Genomic DNA, 20,332 nt, shown 5'->3' on the forward strand with positions numbered 1-20,332 from the left:
TTTTGCTCAGGATAAGTACAAATTGAACTGTAACCATGAATTTTCAGAATCAAGAGTGCTAGAGAATTAATTAATTAATTAAGATTTAATATAATGAAGGTAGTAATATAGTATTCTTATTGAGAAGAGAATTTCTACAAAACTTATTTTTCCTCGTATGTTTACTAACAGCAGTTACATTTGACATGTTTGACTAATCGCGAATCAACGTACGGAAGCTGTTGGAAGCAGTTTGAAGACTGAAATGGCTATGGAAGGGCACTTATTATAATGTTAATATTTTAGTATAATGTTTTGAGAATTGCTTCTCGATAATGTTTGGTATATAATTTAATCTGTTGTTAGATAAAATACATAATTATCAGAATTTAAGGATGGAAAATATGAAGAGCGGATGAATGATACGTTTGACTAATCGTGAAGATAAGTATCACAGTACGTTTTATCGTTCTTATATAAACGTTCTTATACGTTCTTAAACGTTTCACGATTAGTCAAACGTATCATTCATCCGCTCTTCATATTTTCCATCCTTAAATTCTGATAATTATGTATTTTATCTAACAACAGATTAAATTATATACCAAACATTATCGAGAAGCAATTCTCAAAACATTATACTAAAATATTAACATTATAATAAGTGCCCTTCCATAGCCATTTCAGTCTTCAAACTGCTTCCAACTGCTTCCGTACGTTGATTCGCGATTAGTCAAACATGTCAAATGTAACTGCTGTTAGTAAACATACGAGGAAAAATAAGTTTTGTAGAAATTCTCTTCTCAATAAGAATACTATATTACTACCTTCATTATATTAAATCTTAATTAATTAATTAATTCTCTAGCACTCTTGATTCTGAAAATTCATGGTTACAGTTCAATTTGTACTTATCCTGACCAAAATTTATATATATTCTATTCCAATCTTTACAGATTTCTTTTAGATTCATCTCCATGTTCGTTTTGGTCCTTTACCATCAGGTTTCCCAACAAGATTCCTGTAAAAATCTCCTTTATTCCTTTCTCATTCGTGCCGGTTTAAAAAAAAAACATAGAGAGTTAGTTAGTTAGTTGTTTCCCACTGTACTATTTCAATTTTTGAATAATCACATGTTAGTTATAAATGCATTATTGACATCCTGTCCGATCATATATGTGTTTGGGTTGAGGCTCCGTATCTACCTGCAACATTTCTTATCTTCTTTTTCTTGTTATCTGCTTTCTATATAGAATATTAGAAACAACATATTCCCATTAACAGTATTTCATGTTATGGAAATATTTAAGTCTATACACCATCAGAAGTGGGATTGCAACAACATTACCACTACGTCATCCGACAAAGGTCAGGATCAGTATTGCTATATTTTATTGCTCAGGTCATTTCTTTTTTTTTTAATATGTATAGCTATAATAAACGTACTAACTTAAGCCCTCAGACTCGTAAACCAACAAATATACACCTCTATTGACTGCCTTGTATTTTGGGGAGAGGGGGACAATTGTAGCTGTTGGTGCAATACACTTTGAAGTTTTGTTTTCTAAGTGCCACACATCAATTTCGTCATAATTATCATTATTCATCCTCATCGTTGCCATTAGCCTCTTCTTTTTTACAAATTTTCGTACTGATATCGTCTTAGCAGATTAGCAGGAATCGTCTGAAGTTTGAACTCGTGACACCTCCCAATACCATTGCAAGCTTACTTGTGATTGTCCTCCTCATTTATTCAAAGTACCTCACTTTCATATTCAAATACACACAAGTAAAATAAAAAAGTTCATATCACATTAGTGATTTTAAATTGTATTCTTGGGGCCACTTTCTAACATTGTTGCCTGATATTAAAATAAGCGAAAACACTCTGCTATGCTTAATAAAAAACAACATCTATTCATTGCCAGATTGTACAACTGTATAGGTCGAGGTTCATAAGTCTCATCCATCTCATTCTAGGGACTGCATATTTTGTATACAGTTTTTGTAGTGGAATCAAAACACAGGTTGTTAAGAATATCGTCAGTAAATATGTGAATTCTTGCTGTGAAATTTCTATGCTGTTTAACCTAATAGAATTCGAATCTCTGAGAGAGCCAAGTACTAAGCTTTAGCATTCCATATTAGCAAAACCTTTATACGTACGTATTTATAACCTCAATTTACTAATCAAAAAATCCTCCTTAACCAACCAATTAGCACATTTATATAACCTTCTATAGAGGAAGAGGACATGACATTTCCGAGCCGGTATTATTAATGTGATATTCTTAACAGGTTAATGCATCAATCTTTACGCAAACACTTAGGAATGTTTGAAATGCAAACAATTCTTGTGACAAAAACAAATAATTAGGAAATTCTTTTTAACCAAACAATCAACACAAATCTCTCTTTTTTATAGAGAAAAGGGGAAGAGCATAACATTCCTGAGACAGTAATGGTGAACACTGTCGTTTGAAATTAGAAGAAGATTAATCACACGAGCATCATCATCGTCGACATCGCTTATCCTGACGGGATGCACGACATGTTTATCCAACGTATAGGAATACACGTTGATGATTAAGCGTTTTTCTTCTGCATCTCGTGCTCGTGTTTCGAATTTTGATGTATCAGAAATGGTCATCGGGTATTCGATGCCAGACATTACACTTTCAAAACTCGGACTCGTATTGTTTGTAATGTCCAACCCACTGTGGATTATTTTTGCAATAAACAGGATGCAGTGCAGCCAATATACACCAAAGGAAACACTTGTTATCGCTGTTCTGTATATTTAACACAGCCCTCTTGTGTTGAATGTTCGGTGGAAGAGGCATAAGCTAAGTACGTGTTGCTAGAAGGCCTTCGTCGTTGCAAGTCATCCATAACCCATTCACTAAGAAATAAGAAAAAAAATATTGACGTACTGAAAAAAAAAAAGTTGACTTGTTCACCGAGTTCACAGATGTTTACTCATTGATGACTCCGTCGTTGTCGTCTATCAAAAAAAAACCTAAGTACATTGGAAACAGTGAGAGAGTTATCGAAAAATCTCCCCCTTGTCGATTTTTTTTGGTGACGTAGAGTACGCGTAGAGAGGTCGGGTTTAGTGTGTCGGTCGAGTCTCGGTGTCCTCTGTCCTCCCATACCAAAATAAACATAGGTCGTCATGGAACCAATTTTTCATCAATCGAAAATTTTCCAAAGCCACAGCGTTAAAAAAAATCTTAAATTGCAAATATCTCGAAAATGGTAAGAGTTATCGAAAAAATATATCGAAAAACACCCCCATCCCGGTAGCGAAGCTACCCCCCCTGTCGATTTTGGAGGTGGAGAATACGTGTACCAAGTTTTGGTGGTCCTGGGGCCAAGGGGTAAGAAGTTAGCCCACCCGCCAAAACTTTGATCACTCGTAACTTCCGAACAAATAGTCGTGGAGAGGTCGGGTTTAGTGCGTCGGTCGAGTCCCGGCGTCCTCTGTCCACCCATACCAAAATGAACATAGGTCGTCATGGAACCAAATTTCACCCCCATCTGTCGAAAATTTTCCAAGTCCAGCGTTAAATTGCAAAATGTCTCGAAAACCGTAAGAGATAGCGCGAATATCCTTCCCGTTGACCCTCTTGTCGAGTTTTGGTGATGCAGAGTACGTGTACCAAGTTTTCGGAGGTTCTTGGAGGTCAAGGGTGGGCCAATTGCCAAAAATGTTTTTGATCACTCGTAACTTTCGAAAAAATAATCATAGAGAGCTGGGATTTCTTGCGTTAGCATCGTCTCGGTGTCCTCTGTCCTCTCATAACAAAATTGGCGTAGGTTGTCATGGAACCAATTTTTTCATCAATTGAAAATTTTCCAAGTCCTGTGTTAAAAAATCTTAAATTTGCAAATATCTCGAAAATGGTAAGAGTTATCGAAAAAATATATCGAAAAACACCCCCATACGGCATCGTTACATGCCCCCTGTCGATTTTGGAGGTGTAGAATACGTATACCAAGTTTTGGTGGTCCTGGGGTCAAGGGGTAAGAAGTTAGCCCACCCACCTCCCAAAACTTTGATCACTCGTAACTTTTGAACGAATAGTCGTAGAAAGATCGGGTTTAGTGTGTCGGTCGAGTCTCGGTGTCCTCTGTCCTCCCATACCAAAATTGGCATAGGTCGTCATGGAACCAATTTTTCATCAATCGAAAATTTTCCAAGTCCACAGCGTTAAAAAATCTTAAATTGCAAATATCTCGAATTTTTGACAAACAGGGTCATAGAACCCTCCAATTCATGACTTGGGAAAAATATGTTTGCTGATTCATCATGTAAAATGTATGAATAGAATCTATGTTCGGAAATCCAAAATGGCGGCCGGAAGTGGGGTTATCTTGGAAACGGTAAGACTTGGGAAAAATCTGTTTGGGGATTCATCATGTACACCTATACGTGAGAAAAAGTATGAATAAAACCTATGTTCGGAAATCGAAAATGGCGACCGGAAGTGGGGTTATCTTGGAAACGGTAAGACTTAGGAAAAATCTGTTTGGTGATTCATCACGTACTCCTATACGTGAGAAAAAGTATGAATAGAACCTATGCTCGGAAATCGAAAATGGCGACCGGAAGTGGGGTTATCTTGGAAACGGTAAGACTTAGGAAAAATCTGTTTGGTGATTCATCACGTACTCCTATACGTGAGAAAAAGTATGAATAGAACCTATGCTCGGAAATCCAAAATGGCGACCGGAAGTGAGGTTATCTTGGAAACGGTAAGACTTAGGAAAAATCTATTTTCGGATTCATCATGTACACCTATACGTGAGTAAAATATGAATAGAACCTATGCTCGGAAATCCAAAATGGCGACCGGAAGTGGGGTTATCTTGGAAACGATAAGACTTAGGATAAATCTATTTGCGGATTCATCATGTACATCTATACGTGAGTAAAATATGAATAGAACCTATATTCGGAAATCCTCACAGAGCGGACCTCTACCTTCAATTCGACGTGGTGAAGAAAGAAAGCGGAGACGCGTTCCCCCCAGCAGCAGCAAATTTGATACTCGTGGACAACTTCGTGCCTCACCTGTTCTCGCAGGTGGAGGTGAGGAAACACAACACCGTCATCGACAGAATAGATTATCCAGGCATCACGTCGACGGCAGTGGGAACGTTAAAATTATCCAAAACGGACGCGGCATACTACCAGGCCGGGGGATTCGAAGCCGGGACCAAAATATCGACGAGAAGTCACACGGTGCTCTTTCCCATGCGTCTGCTGCCTGGTTTCTTCTCGGACTACAAGGAGATCATGTGGAAGGGAGGACTGAGGATCACGTTTCGAAGAGCGGCCAACGACAACGACGCACTGATGCGATACGCTACTTTGGGTCCGGACGGCACCACGCCGATAGCCAACACTTTACCCGAAGCAGCCAAGTGCGTCATCCGGAGCATGGAGTTGAGAATGCCGATCGTGGAATACGAAACCAACTATGCCCTCAAGTACAAAGCGGAGATCTTGAAGAGTCCGCAGGTACCGATTCACTTTCACGGTTACCAGTGCGTGCAGAAGATGGCGTCGGGAAGTCACATGGAATTCGACGTGACGACGCAGTTCAACAACATACAGTTCGACATGCCAGATTTCGTCGTGGTGCTCTTTCAGACCGGACGCGATAACGATCAGGAAAAAGATTCCAGCAAGTTCGACGACTGCAAGATCAAGAACGTTTATCTGAAGAACGGTAGGAACGAAGTGTTCCCGCGCGAGAATTACAACCTCGACATGACCAAAAACGATTACCTCAAACTTTACGAAGCGTTCTCGGCTTACAAGCGCGTGACCGAGGGAAGCGTGGACATGTACTACACGCCCAGCGAATTCAAAGCACGGAGACCCATGACCGTCATCAACACGACGAAGAGGAAGCAGGTGGTGGTCAACGATCGAACCAACATCAAGGTCGTGTGCGAGTTCCACGATGCCTTGCCCGAGGACACCGTGTGCAGCGTCATCCTGGTCGCAGAGAAGTCCTTCGCGTACGACGTGAAGAACGAGAGGGTGACGGAACAGTTTTAAAAAATAATTCGTAAAATAATTGCCACATACTAAAAAAAAATCAACAAGGTTATATAAAATGCAATGTAAGTTAGTTCGGTGCGCAAATAAAAAAAAATAATGATAACTCGTGAAACTCTCTATCTACAGAGGCAAATGGCTTCGATAGCCATGACCATTATAGAACTTTTGTGTTGTGGGCACCACGCACACACCCCCCCCCCCTCTCTCTATGGCTGGGGATATTATTTTTTATTCTATTTTGTTAGGGTCTTAACAAAAATAATAATTTTGATTATCACACACACACACACCGCAGAAGATCACACACATGAGGGTTGTTTTTTTTTTTAAAAAAAAAAACCATCGTAGCAGGTTACGCTGAGAGCACACAAGGTCGTAGTGTAGATTACACTGAGGGACCTTTTACAGTAAGAGGAGACAGCAGACTCTTATAGGAAAATGTCGTAAGTCATTTCAAAAGTGTGTAGGTCAAAGGAGCATAAGAGCAGGAGGAGCTTAAAAAAGTGATGCCAGAGCTTTTTTTTTTTCTGTTCATTTTTGTTTGGGGGTTGGCAACACCGAACCTCACTTAAGGGCTCAGAACTCTCTAAAGTCCACTACACATCGTTCCCGAGAGAGGTTTACAAAAGGTCACGATATATAAACACGCTGTGAAACATCATCAGCGCAATAAATGAGGCGCGGAACGTGAAGAAAAGGTGAGTTTTTTTTTTTTTTTTTTTTTTTTTTTTTTTTTTTTTTTTTTTTTTTTTTTTTTTGTGATCCCCAAATGAGTAAAGTGAGTATTTGATCTTTTGGTGCTGTTTTCTTCGCTGCAAAACATCGTCAGCGCAATAAATGAGGCGCGGAACGTGGAGAGAAAGTGAGTTTTTGAGGTTTTTTTGATCCCCAATTGATGACGTTCAAACGGTGCACCTGCACTACTGTTATCGGTTACCAAGAACTTTCAAGGCAAGTTCTTTTTTTAAAACATTTCCACTCTCGCGAAAATAGTGCTAACATTGCCACATTCTAACGCGGAAACGGAAATAATATTTTCAATGTTAAGGGATATAAAAACAAAAAATAGAAATAAAATGGGACCGGAATTATTCAAGACTGCAGGAAATACAGAATCACCAACCAACAACTATCTCTTCACAGCAGCAGCATGTATGACTTCAAATAACATAATCAACAGTAAACGACTCAACATTATTCATTAGGGATGTGCGGGATCCAGAAAAGTCAGGACCGGGATCGGGAAAAAAAATTTCCGTCCCGATCCTGACTTCGGGAAATAACTTCCCGACTTTTCCGGATCCCAAGCAGTCGGGAAATACCGAATGGTCACTTTAAAAAGTCGTTAATTCTCGACGTTTTCTGCATTGTAAGTTTCTGGAACTTATCGGAAATTGTAAGTTTTTATTCTAGAAATGCAAAAACAATCACTTAAAGTGAAAATGACGTGTAGAATTCGAGATTTCCAGAGCTTCGGGGAATTTCGAACATTTCCCGTCCGAAAATTTTCCGACTTGGTCGGGAAATTGCAAATTCGTCCCGAATGTGGGGATTTAAAAAAATTCCCGTCCGGATCCCGTCCCGACCCAAAAAATTCTGTCCCGCACACCCCTATAATTCATTAAGTCAAGAATTTACAATACCGGACCCTTCTGAAATTTCTATGCTACGTCTTATACTCACGAAATCATTAGTCGTGATGATTTAACATGTTGGGGTGAGGTGAAAAAAATTGTTTATTAACGTGTAGAAGTTGTAAAATAAGCTTTTCAATTCTCGCAATGATTCTCAGTAGCCTATACAAGTATGGTAGCCATATTTGTTGATATGAACAATTGACGACGTTCGCAATTAGTTACGCTGTCTACAGCGTTGCCACACTGTTGATTTCATACTTGGAGAGCATGGATCGTGTAAGAATGGCGGAAGAGAACAATACAAAAGTTGTTAATGTTGTACAGATTGTTAGGTGGAGTGTGCAGGAGGATGGCCGTGAGCTAATTAATAAACTTATGGATTTCGGTATATTGCCCAAAGAAGGTGCTTATATGTGACAGCGACAATCACGATGTAGAAGATGCAACGCTCACCCGTGCTCACAACAGGAGTACTGGCACGGGCTGCGTTCAACACACTAAACCCTGCAATTAGGTGGACGGCAAAAGTCTACCTATATGTGCTAACTTCTCAGCCGTAGAACATGGACTCAGAATTATCTCAGGGCTTGCTGGGTGTAAAGAAAGGTTATACCAGCTTTATATATATTTATATATGTTTATTATAATCTTAATAAAATAATGTCTGTTAGCACACGTGTCTTTACCTGTAACACCTACGTGCATTTACTTGTACAACACACGTGCTTTTACCTGTACCACCTTTGGTCTTGAAGAGATAACAGGGAACATCCAATTTATTCCTCGCTGTGAGACGCCAGGGGGAGTATGGGGACCTAATTTTATTTAGGGCCTTGGTCGCCGCGGACGTCACGGGTTCCCCTGTAAGAGAGAGTAGGTTGTGCGTAGTACCCCAACCACAGCCGGGAATTGGCCGAAACCAATCGGTACTCCCGAATAACGGGCGCAGGGTAAAAGGATTAAAGGATGCCGCGACACCCCCGGCGTTAGCTGGGAATTGGCAAGCCAACCGGTGTCTCCTATGAAGGGACGGCAGGTTAGAAAGAAAGGTCCGGGTGCTCCCAGAAAACCCGCGCAGGTAGAACCTGGGCACCTATCAGCCGAAGCGAGCGGACCAGGTAGGTAGGTTGCTGCTAGGCTCTTCTTCTTCTTTCTTCTTGCTCCTTCCTTCCTTCTGGGATGGCTTCTAGTCTTCAGGCTGGGAGACCAGTTAACCCTGGCTGTTTCCTTGTTGACATCAGGGAGTCAACTGAGCTCCGGGCCTAGCTGCGCTGGTTTATAATCGCGGGGGGGGGGGGGGGCATAGGTGGTGAAAAATTTTAACTACAAGTACGCGTTGCTAACTCATTTTTTTACATACAGCAAACTTCGTACTGAGAATTATCAAGGTTTTGACATTGTGAAATCACTAGTAGGAAAATCACTAGATTCACGTGTTAATATAAACTAAAACTGTGTGCATTCAGACAATACAATTAATATTGAGCCTCGCAGGACTCTGCAATTCTAAACAACGAGTTGAACAGTGTAAATGACAATAATTGATAACATTTACTGAATACATCAACCACGTAGGGTCCCATAATAAGCGAAGCTAATTAAAGTAGAGGTGGATCCGTTAGCGTTTGCAGAATACAGCGACCACGCAGGGTCAAATAATACGTAGAGGTGGATCCGTTAACAAATTTAAACTAAAAGCGTACGCCTCGCAGGGACATTTAGAATGCATTCTTCTTAACAAAATAAAACAAAATCTTCCGGTAAATAATGAGCTATCCTGCCGATCGCGGACCACTCAATTTAACTTATTTTGCAATTTCTACACGTGGCCCCCAATTTTTAACTTCAAATTCGTGATTAGGAGGCCTCAATTAGTGAGTATGCGAAATATTACAAAAAACGGGGAGGGGTCCTGTATTGTAAATTCGCTCCTTCATTAATTGTGGAAGCTCCGAGCAGAAAGATTTGGTAAGTAAATGCGTATATTTTATCTTCTGTTTTGCATGCTCATGAGGTGTTGTTTTTTTTAGTCGCTTTACTTGGCGTATGGATGTTTGGTCAGTTGTAGGGACATTGCCGAAAAATGGTTAGCAACACTGTCGGCTACCAGACGTAGTGAGTGCACCGTACCCTCATGCTCACTTCTGTTTGCGTTTATCAGTACGCGTGTTTTTTGTATACTGTGTTGTTGAGTTCGTGTGCTATTCAGTGCTAGTGCTTTATTGTGTGTTAATTGTTATTCATTCATTAGCTATGCCGCTAAACAAATATAGTCTTGAACAAAGAGTTTTTATGTACGATAATTACGTGAAAACGAATTCTTGCAGAATAGTGGTCAGGCAATTATGAGAGACAGGATCTCTTGAACCTAAGAAACGTGTTGTATTGCTGTTGAAGGAGGTCATTTTCAACATCTCTTATAACACAGGAGGTTAGTGATCATCATTATTATTACTTTTAAATATCATTTTACGCTTTCGGTTTGCTTTATGCTCCGGGATGCTGTCTTCCCTTTCTGTCACCTGAGGATAAAGTACCAATGTCTAATCTAAGATTAGATGTCATAAATAAGGTGCCAGAAATATTTGTATTTGGGAGGACACGTTTTCCAGCATCCTTGCGACAAGGTACGTGCTTATTTCAATTGTAATTGTAACTCTAATTGTGAAAAGTGGAAACATTACAAAACAAGCTGTTTCTGTTACGGACTTCCTGTAAGCCAATTTGCAGGGACCTGTTGCATGAAGGGGCCGCTCGGCGGCCGACGATCTGACGGTAAACGGCTGAAATAACCTCCCTGTATATGTGTGTGTTCTCTTTCTCTTCCTCTTCCCAAACAGGAGAAAAAAGGAAAGACCACTGAAGCCCACCCTTGAACCCACCCAAATGAAATCATCCCGCGATGTCACCGCCTTCTTTCTGACAACGTCTTCTGTTTTACCTGTAAGTTTCAAAAGTCCTAGGTTTAAGACAAGTTAAAATTCAATTTTTGCATTCAAGTTGTTAGTGCACAGAGTTATTGTTATGCAGTGTGAATAATAGCGAAAATGAAAAGTTATGGAAATATACGGAATGAGTCTGATGGGAGGCCAAAAGTATTAACTAACTAACTAACTCTCTAGCCTTCTTAAACCCGAATATTCCTGGCTGCAGCAACACAGGCATTCCATCTTTCCCTATCTTTAGCAAAATCTATATACTCTTTTCCATCACTACCGATTTCCCTTAGGTCCGTCTCAACGTTGTCCCTCCATCTTCGTCTTGGCCTTCCTACAGGTCTCTTACCATCAGGTTTCCCAACAAGAATCCTGTAAACTCCTCTTTCCTCTCCCATTCGTGTCACATGGCCTACCCACCTAAGTCTTCTTGATTTAATTATTCTAATAATATCTGGACATGAATACAAATTATGTACTTCTAAATTATGTAACCTTCTCCACTCACCTGTCTCCTCATCCCTTTTAGGTCCAAAGATTTTCCTAAGGATCTTATTTTCAAATATTCTCAATTTATGTTTCTCTTTCAATGTAAGGGACCAAGTTTCACATCCATATAATACTACAGGCAAAATTACTGTTTTGTATATTTTAACTTTTAGTTTCTTAGATATTAAACGAGAAGACAAAAGTTTATGAAGAGAGAAGTAACATGCATTTCCTGAATTAAGCCTACTTTTTATGTCCTCTTTAATATAATTTTCATTTGTTAATATTACTCCTAAGTATTTGAATTTGGAAACTGGTTCAAACAAGTTGTTATCAATAATTAGATTTTGATTATTACCTAACACTTGGTTTCGGCCTGTAAGCATATATTTAGTTTTCTAAACCTATCTCTTTAGCAGTTTTGAAAAATATTTTAGCATTATTCTTAATTGTATTCACATCATCCCCCAGTAAGTCTACATCATCTGCATATGCTAACAACTGAGTCACACCATTTAATTTTAGTCCTTCTTTAGTTTCTTTTACTTTCCTAACAGAATATTCTAAGGCAAATTTAAAGAGCAATGGAGATAATGCATCTCCTTGTTTTAACCCATCATGAATTGTAAATTTGTCAGACATATTAATACCCACACGAATTTTACTTTCTGTTTCACTGGTGCATATTTTTATCATACTAACAAGCTTCTTAGGTATTCCAAACTCTACTAATATATTATATAATTTATCTCTTTTGACCGAATCATATGCTTTTTTTAAATCAATGAATAGCTGATGGACATTTTGATTATATTCCCACTTTCTTTCAAGTGTCTGTCTGATGTGAAAAATTTGATCTGTAGTTGATCTGTTACGTTTAAATCCACATTGATAATCACCTATAATTTCATTAGCATATGGGGTTAGTCTTGTTAAAAGAATGTTAGATAATATTTTGTATGTTGTTGAGAGTAGAGAAATTCCACGGTAATTATTGCAGTTCATTTTATCACCTTTTTTAAACACAGGAACAATTATAGATTCTTTCCACTGTTGAGGGATTTCTTCTTTATTCCATATTAAACAAATTAATTTATGAATTTGACATATTAATGAATTTCCACCATATTTAATTAACTCAGCTGGTATTAAATCAATGCCAAGTGGTTTGTTATTCTTTAGCCTTTTAATAGCATCTTTAACTTCAGTCAAGTTAGGTTCTGGAACTAAAGGTTCTGTTGTGTGTACTTTATTCACTTCTGATTTATCTCCTACATGGATATTTAAAAGGTCATTAAAGTAGTTCTTCCATCTATTTAGAATATCGCTTGGGTCAGCTAGAAAATCACCGTCTTTATCTTTTATCAAGTTTACTTTAGGTTGCCACCCCTTTCTAAACTCATTTACATCTTTATATAAATCTCTGATATTTTTATTTTTGCTGTTTGTTTCAATTTCGTTAATTTTGCTTTTCAAGTAATCTCTTTTTTTACTTCTAAACTTGCGGTTAACTTCTCGCTTTATTCTATTACAATTATTTAGATTTGTATCATCAGACTTATTTAACCACCTAAGTCTAGCCTGATTTCTTATTTCTATTAGATTATGACATTCATTATCAAACCATGGCTTACTTTATCTCGGTTTATGGTATCCTATACTTTCTTTAGCTGCTGATTCTATTGCATTACGTATGTGCTCCCAATTCTTATTTACATCTGTCTCATTTATATTTTCATCATCATTTAAATCCTGCAAAACATCAAATCTATTTGATAGTTTAATTTGGTAATCTTTCTTAATTCTTTCATCAGTAAACTTTCCTGTATCAAATTTTGGAACTATTTGTATTTTATTTCCTAATGCTGGATAATTGAGATGCTTTCGAATGTTTTTCTTGGCATTTGAAAAAAACGAAAGTTAATATAATTGTATTAATCATTGAAACTGCGTCACTCATTTTCATTTTGCCACTTCGGTGACCGAGTACGTTAAGTTGTATATTTTCCAAGACGCCTGTAAAATTGTCGAGTTCTAGTCCCGGTCTGTGCATGTATATTCTTTGTGAATGTTCCTTTGTTACTTTCATCTAATCATCACTCGTCTTGATCGTCTAAAAGGAAGGGTTGATTGACTGATTTTGTTAATTTTACTTCGCTTTTCTGCCATTTTTGGTTAATCGCGATGATGAGGATGAGTGATATGAAGGGACATTCACATAGAACAGGAATGTACGGAGTGACCCATCCACGTATTACCAAATGTCAACCTCACTTCCGCATAGCGCACCCTGGACTGCATTTTGCAGACAAACGGCCTGTATAATCCTCCGTAGGGCTTTGTGTGTATTGTCCTTTGTTTTGTTTTCATACGCCTTTACAGCCTCAGCTTTTAAACCAGGTAAGAATATTTTTGTTCTCAGACACGTATATATTGTAGTTATGATAAGGGTCTGGGCTCCGTATAATGTGACGGGTGCAAAATAGTCTAAGAGCTGACGCACCCACAATTTTAAATTCAATCAATCAATCGCAAAGAAGGCATTACCAGGCATGTTTCCAACCCGGGAACCTTGGCTTCTGGGAGGGGGAAGAAGGATGATTTTAGGGATGTGTAATCGTAGATTTATCATCTAAATGACCATAGATCAAGCGTGTGTGGAAATTTTAGGAAGATATCGGTAAAATTTAAGGGGAGGGTGTTATGGGGCGTGTGGGCATATCACTGTCCAGAGCAGCTGTACAAAGTGTACCTTTTTTGTTTGTAACGTCAAAGCCCGGTCTATCTCAAGGCGAAGTACGTGTTCCACATCATCCACACTGTCGCAAATGGGGTGGCGTGAGTATCCACACACAAAGTGTTCCTTGTTTCAAGGAATTGCACCAGCGTGCATTTGCACACGTAGGCCTCCTTCGACTCTCTGCCCCTATGCACGTGCGGTGATAGTCTGACGTCCGAGAATCAGATTAGATTTCACCGACAAGCGACGGCTTTCTGTCGGGCATGTGAAAAAATCAGCAGATGGAGTAATCCTCAAACGTCATACTCCGTGTTGACCCTCACGTACCAAAAAAAAGTTCATCATTAGCATGTCTTGCACATATGATTACAGTAGGAGTAAGTACAGAAATCGCACTGTAATGAACACATGATGCGTTTCCATCTTTTTTGGCTTGTCTTTAAATCGAGCTGCTGTTTATGGGAGATTCCAGGTCAAATCAGACAGGTGTTGACGCTTGAAGCTTGACCTCTCCAGACGTGGATCCACGGGGAGGGCGATAGGGGCAATTGCCCCTCCCAGTTGCCATGTTTTGGATATATTATTCAATACTTACTCGTTCTGTATTTTTATCACCACGTTTAATGTGCTCGAGAAGTTCACTTTCTGCTCATTACTGAACCTACGAGGGTTTTCCCGTATATACGGGATTGTCCCCTTTTTTAAAGAAATGTCCCGGTATCTGGGAAAATGTTCTCGGGACGCCCATTTGTCCCGTATTGAGCTAAAGAAATAATAAGTGAATGAGAAAAAGTCATGTTATGAATTTTATAGTAATGCATTGGGAAAAAATGCCCACTTAAAAACGCCAAGAGTTCACCCAAATATTAATACAGGGCTATTCTAAATGATCTTCCCGATTTCAAAGTTTAATATCTCACGTTTATTTAGTCACAATGACATGCAAATTATTTGAAATGAAAGAAAAACTCAAAAAGTTTTAGTGTCTGGCAAAACTAATTTTTAGTTACGCATTCTACCGCTAGGGCGACAGTAAATCAAGATGGCTGGAAACGAAGACAGGAGAGTATTTTGTGTCCTGGAATTTCAAGTACAACAGCCAGTTATTTGTGTCCAACGAAGTTTTAGGACGAAGTTCGGGTTAGATCCACGAAGCGGTCACTCAATTCGGGAGTGGTATAGACAATTTAAAGAAAGTGGGTGTATCTGCAAGAGGAAATGAACAGGCCGGCCAGGAGTTAGTGATGAAACAGTTGATCGGGTGCATGCGACTTTCGTCAGAAGCCCCAACAAATCAACGGTTCGTGCAAGCAGAGAATTGAACTTGAAGCAGACAACAGTGTGGCACCAGGATGTCAGGAGGGAACTCAACAGAAGGTTACCAAAACAATGGATAGGAGGAGCTAGTCGTGAGGATCAGGTTCTGCTTCCTTGACCCCCCTGTTCGCCAGATATCACCCCGTGAGACTTTTTTTTGTGGGGTTATGTTAAAAACCAAGTGTGTGAGCCTCCCCTACCTAACAACTTACCTGAACTTCGAGTACGCATCCAAGAAGCAGTTGCGTCCATTGACTCGGAGATGTTGGGATGAGTGTGGCAAGAATTTGACTATCGGCTTGATGATTGCCGAATTACAAAAGGCACTCATATTGAGCACCTTTGACGTGGAACGTAACACGTATGTATGTAAAATAAAAATTTTTGGGTTTTTCTTTCATTTAAAATAATTTGCATGTCATTGTGACTAAATAAACGTGAGATATTAAACTTTAAAATCGGGAAGATCATTTAGACTTGCCCTGTATTTTATCAAAATGTTAAAAATTAGGGATTAACAATGCTTTAAACAGCAATTGATTTTGTAATATTTAAAAATGTTATAAGAAATAAATTTAACTATATCCATGCCTATATAATCTGTATGTCCCGTTTTTTTTTATTTTAGAAATCTGGCAACCGTTTAAATTTGGACCAGAACGAGTCTACAAGGTGCCTTAAAAGGGGCCTGAGACCACAGCAGAGAATGCATTTTTATTTCTTTGTTTATTATTTTCACTCCTCATATCTGAACTTTAGTTTATCATGACAATGGGAGGAATTATGATAACAACACAGGCGTAGCAAAGGGTGGGCAAAGTGGGCGAGCGCCTGGGGCCTCGCGTCCAATGGAATTATTATTATTTTCGTTTTAAATGTAATAAATAGAAGTGAGGAGATAGATGGAAACGGCTAATTTTTGTGGCCGATAAAACTACAACATTATGTTTTTGACCGGTTATGAATTCTAGTTAAACATTACACTTGAATACGTCAAGTATTTAGTATTTTAAATAAACCGGGTGTAGCCGTCTGATTTTAGAATAATCAGGAAGCCAAACAACAACAGTTGAACGTTCTCTTACAAAGGTTGATAAGCATAAACACAATTTTTGACTTTTCGTAACTTAGAGGTTCGAGAACATCGGAAACACTATACAGAGCAGAAACAATAGAAAATTAAGGAAACTTCACGTATTTGGTGAAATTTCTTTCGAAATATGACCAATTACCACAAGAAAATTTGAGACGTACACAATAAAACAAGATTCACAATAATTATCCACGTTCTGAAATTCAAAATGAACTGATACAGGTAAAGAGCAAGGACGTCAAAATGGCTATATTAAAAAAAAGTACAATTAGCCAAGTCCAAAGCTTTGCTAACTTCACGTTCAGTTTCAATATTTACTTTCTTTAAGTTCGAAACATCTTTTTCATTCTAGATTATCTTGTAAGTGAACGTGATCTAATACACAACAGCACAACAATATTTTTAACATGCAATACTTATTATTCATTGTTGAAGCTCGTTACAGTAGCTATGAAACTACATCCAAAAACTGACGACCAGACACGCATAAGAATTCTGTTGTACTTTTACTTAAGGTAAAAGTTCTTCATACCGGATTTCCATTCAAAAGTTGAGAGATGATAGTACAGGATATAATACGTAAGTTTTTGAATTTTATTGTCTTTCAGTCACTTTTCTGTAATTTCTGGTTAGTAGCGACGATGCGGATGAGTGATGATGGAATTCAATTGAAGAATGAATACTTACAAGACACCCATGCCCAGATCGAGATTCGAACCCGGTAACTTGCGGTGGCAAGATTGAAAGTCGGCCGCTTAACACACTCGATCACCGAACTGGCGTGTTTATGTTATTAATGCTACATTGATTTGGCTTATTTTATTCTGCAGAATGAATGCTAGTTATTCTCTTTATCTGCTATTTTATCTACTAATAGTTATATCCTGTGTGTTATATTTTGTGCTAACAAAATATAACATACAGGATTTTCCTGAAGTAACTTGGATTCTTGCTGTAATACGATTATGACTTGTTTCCATATTAAACACACTATAACTGCTGGCAAAGGCAGTTTTTTAAAATTAAAAGCGCTTTACACGTTACTTTTCCACCCTATATCTCATGGATTCCTGTTATTCGGATTGCAAGAAAAACTGTAGGACCTCTCCCGATAAGGGTTTTCCCTACCGTTTGGTAGGAGACGTCGTGGAAGTTCCACCTAGGACAATGGGCCTGCCTCTGAGTTGGTGGCCCTATACTATGGTGTGATAGTACATGACGTTTTCCGAGCTGTACGAGTTCGTCAGCTCTGGTATATTGCTGGGTCGGGAAGGTCCTACTGTGGCTCAGCATCCACTGTTGTTATGCTGGGGCGAACTTGGCCAGCTTACCACGGGACAATTACAGTAATATCAGTAATCCCTGAGATCTTCCCAGGTCACTTCAGTAAAATGTAGCTATGTAATGAAGTATTTCTTGATAGCCAGTGTGTGTGTGTGTATGTAGTTATGCAAATAGTAGGTATGTAATGTAAGACCACTAACGGTTTTTCCTTTTGGGTCTGCGAAGTAATTCTTTACGTTTGTAGGTTAAGTTGAGTGATAGGTATTTCAAGTGCTTTGTGCAATTTTTATTACCTTAGATTTAAACATGTCAGTAAGTATTGCGGACTCAAAAGGAAAAATAGTGTATTACAAGAGATCGCTGTGGACATGAAAGCGAGATCTTGTTATACACAGATGCAGTCGACATTTATATCGAGTGTATTTGAAAGCGATATATCAAGTCGATTGCAGTTGGTTTTCCGACGCAAGGCTGTAAGGTACAAATGGCCTTGAGTTCCTCTTCCAACTGAAAAAAAGAGGCCCTCACAGATGGTAGAGACGTTGACGGCGTTGTGAGGCTTTGAACTGACATCTACCTGTACCATCGAAGCCGCATCTTTTCAGGACCTTAAGAGACATAGATTGCCCAGGAAACATCGACAGAATTATGGAAGCTATTGCACGGACAGGAAAGCATACCAGATGTCCTATCTTCACGGCTTCAAAATCAACAACACAAGGATGTTCACAGAGATGAATTCTTGATCCAGAATTGTGGAATTTAAACTTGGAACCATCTCTAGAAAAATTAGGAAATATTTCGGGATCAAAAGCACAACTATACTGCAGATGACGTAATAATTGTAATATAAGATAATTCAAGAACAAAGTTGGAAAGAAAGTCCAGTATTGCTATAAACTCTTTCGAGGACTTGTGTGATACGGCGAAATTGATGATTGCCACCCAGGAGACCCACTTTATATTCCTAAAGGGTAAGCTGGATCCTAATAATCACCCACAGATAAAACTCAGAGAAATATTTTAGAAGAGTAAAGGAAGCTAAATACCTAGGTGGGAAATTACTAGAAATGCAACGATGACATGGATTACGTAACTTCAAAATTCTTTGTCTGTAATAAATAAATTGGTAGCAATAGGATCGAATACATTCAGACTCCCTATGTCGCTTATAAAGTCATACATATTCATAATCTCCAACGCAGATTGGTAGACTGTCTAAAATATACAGTGCGTTCGTTTTGGCTCTAGGCGGAGATAGCGCGTGACATGGCGCAGATGCCGGCATTCTTGTTCCGTAACGTCTCGCTTATTTACGCACATATTTTTAGCATGTAGACAATTATATTTATATTGCATAACGAGTACTAACCTGTGTAATAAGAGTTGTTCAAAGTTGTTCAGGCGCTATATCGGCCCAGAGCTAAGGTATGTAACAAAAATAACATCATAAATGAACGTCATCATTAGAATGACAGGTGTATTTCGAACAACATTTCTGATAATTATGAGGACAAAATAATCAAACAGAGCTGCCATATGCTGGTGCAAACAAGGCCGAGAAGAGAGGGTTTACAAAGTAATTGGCAGATATATTGCCAATTAACTTCCAGATCATCCAGGAGTGGAAGGAAGAATAGAAGAATAGACTAACATCCTCCACGACAGGAGACTGTACCACTTCTTCCCACATATAAGAGAGAGGCTGATGACAAGAGATTGCTGTCCTTCACCTCTCCAACGACGAACGGACACTTCACTTACGGTAAATTGTCTACCGAAGGAATACTGAACTCTTAGAAAAGAATATACCTACTGAACTGATTTTTCAAGATAAAATTTTACTAATTTTTTTTCCTGAGTCTTTTGCAACGATTTATTCGAAGTTTCCAAATTCCTCAGCACACAAAATAACATTATGTTTAAGTATGAGTTATGCTTCTGTCTCTCCATTTTTAATGTCCGTTTCATGTGCACTTTGCAAACGTTGGTTCACTGACCACCACGTTACTGTAAAGAGCATAGGAACAAACGACAGAGTTCACCACTAGAAATAAACTGATTCTTTGTTGTTAAATTTTGATTGTTCTAACACATGTTTAAAGGAAACCAATACAAAATTTCGCTAAGGGTGATTTCTTTACCAATACTTGTACTTCGGTAAAACATCGAGGAGAAAACTTGATTACTGAAATTTGCAAATACTTCATTCTATATTACACTAATACCATGGTATAAATGTGGACCACAGGGTTACAATTCAGGCACGAGCCCTCTTTTCTCAGGAGCCAGATCTTTTTTCTTTTATTTGCAAATTTTGTATCATACCCTGCGGTATGGGGATCGAATTCTGACTGGCGTAGCTTAATACTACTCGCTTGGCTGTTGAGGGCACAATTGGCCCAATACGAGAGGTGCACAAATAAAGGAATGGCAATGCTAATACATGGATTTTACACTCTTCAAGACTGACTAGGCATGATAAAGGTAAAAGACAAATACCTGTCTTTGTTATAGATGAATGAATCTGATCCGTATACAACTCAAACTCCAGTCCCTTCATATCTAAAAAAGCCATGAATCCAAGTAAGATAAAGCAACACATTTTGAAATATGTTCTTAAAACATTTAAAATTTATTAATTGGATTGGGTTAAAAGTAATTAATTCTTGCGCGAGAGTGACCTTCCTCAAGAAGGCTCAACTGGTAACAACATGAAAAACTACGCAATACATTCTACATTGTGGCCGACTCTACCATATAGCCACAGATTTTAAAATT

The sequence above is a fragment of the Lepisma saccharinum genome, chromosome 4, assembly GCF_977018435.1.
Source record: "Lepisma saccharinum chromosome 4, izLepSacc3.1, whole genome shotgun sequence".
Taxonomy (NCBI): Eukaryota; Metazoa; Arthropoda; class Insecta; order Zygentoma; family Lepismatidae; genus Lepisma; species Lepisma saccharinum.